Genomic DNA, 1606 nt, shown 5'->3' on the forward strand with positions numbered 1-1606 from the left:
CTCTAACAGTAGCAAGGAAGCAAGTGCACCAGAGAAGGCAAGTGAACAGGTAAATAAGAGATGATGTGTTTTTTTCCATGAAATTTACTTTAAAAAAAATTAACAAATTACGGCAAAAATAACAATGTATTAAAACTAGGTTTGTAACAAACAAGAAACTAACAAAACTCAGGCACGGGGATGCATAGGGACATCCAGGGACATCCGTGAGGGCTCTTCCCCAAGCCTGTGCAGCTCACCCTCCTGCAGGTCTTCTCCGGCCCCTGCCCTTCCGGCACGCGGCCAGCCTCAGGCTCGCTGCTTAGAGTGCGAGTTGCCCTGGAGTCCCTCCCAAGTCTCACCAGCCAACCATAGTGACCTCCCTTTGTGCAAACTATCAATACCCACAAGAAAGTGGAACTGAATGTCAGTTTCAAATGCAAAACAGACTCCAAAGCGGTGGGAGGACATGTGAACTTAAGCATGGACTCAGGTGCGAGTCTGCCTGCTGAGGAAGGGTCTCTAAGACGCTCCCTTCCAGACCGCCCCCTCAGTGCTGCCATACCTCTGCTCCGGATCCCGGCCCTGCACAGTCCACTTTCCTCTTTTTCCTGGGCCCGATCGCTGCCAGGGCTGTGAGGTTGGCATCCCGCTGTCGCATCTGTGCCAGCTCCTGCTGCTGCATCTTTATGTTGGAAAGGAAACAAGGACCATCGCTTCATGCATGTTTTTACTTAACAGCAAAAGCAAAGTGCAGATATCAAGCGCTCTCTGAAATTTTCTAAACTGTAACTTCTTTAGTATTTTGGCTTTTTTTTTTTAACAGTGAGCATATTCTGTAACTAGAAAAATAAGTATTTTTTAAAAGCAATAGATGATCAACTTAAAACACCCAGAGAGTAAGAACAAGTTTAAGTATAGAGAATAAGTCCCACCCACAGTCACTGTTAAACCTAAAAGCAGGATACAAGCTGTCTACACCAGAAAACACCGTTGACAGGTATATCTTCACACTTGCAGCATTTTAAATAGCTACATCAACGCCCTGCTCAGGAACCCCATGTGGTCTCTCCTGTCAGTCTAGGTGACATGGACTTTAAGTGACAGTGGACCCTGTGGCTGGTGAGCTCACCTCTTTCGCCTTCTGCTTCAGTCTTAATTGTTCTGGGTCTTCTTGTCTGGATCGAGACTATTTTTGAAAATTAAATGGAAAAACAAATTATGACCTAAATGTGCATCTCCTAACAGATGTGTTAACCTTATTCATTTCACAACATTTTCTAGGTTATAAGTTTTTTACATGCTTATAGCCAAAGGCTGGAAACCTCGGCTACACACTATGGGGAAAATCATTATGCTTAAGAAACATCAGTGCCACCGGATGCAATGGATCTTAGGGATGGTCTTGACTGACGCTACCAGCTCAGCACAGGTCTGGCTCATTGGGTGCAAAGTGGGTGAGGCGGCACAGCCTTGCAGGCTCTAGGGCTGGGGCAAGGGCTGGGTCCCAGCACCAAGCCCCATCCCCTGCGCTTCCCAGCAGACCCTGCTGGCAGCGTGGCCTCAGTCTGACTCTCGCGATGAGCACGAGGCGCCATGCTTGGCTCTGAAGGCAGTGTGGGCCTGA

General features: G+C 47.5%; 1 long non-coding RNA gene across 1 annotated transcript; it reads right to left on the reverse strand.

Moving 5' to 3' along the window:
- Positions 1–599: 599 nt before the first annotated feature.
- On the reverse strand, positions 600–1173 carry LOC125619537. The gene is made up of 2 exons (XR_007351062.1): positions 1112–1173; positions 600–664 (listed from the first exon to the last, which is right to left on the reverse strand). It is a non-coding gene; the product is annotated as an uncharacterized LOC125619537 (long non-coding RNA).
- Positions 1174–1606: the final 433 nt, after the last annotated feature.

Source organism: Marmota marmota, unplaced genomic scaffold, assembly GCF_001458135.2.
Source record: "Marmota marmota marmota unplaced genomic scaffold, marMar, whole genome shotgun sequence".
In the NCBI taxonomy this organism is placed as follows: Eukaryota; Metazoa; Chordata; class Mammalia; order Rodentia; family Sciuridae; genus Marmota; species Marmota marmota.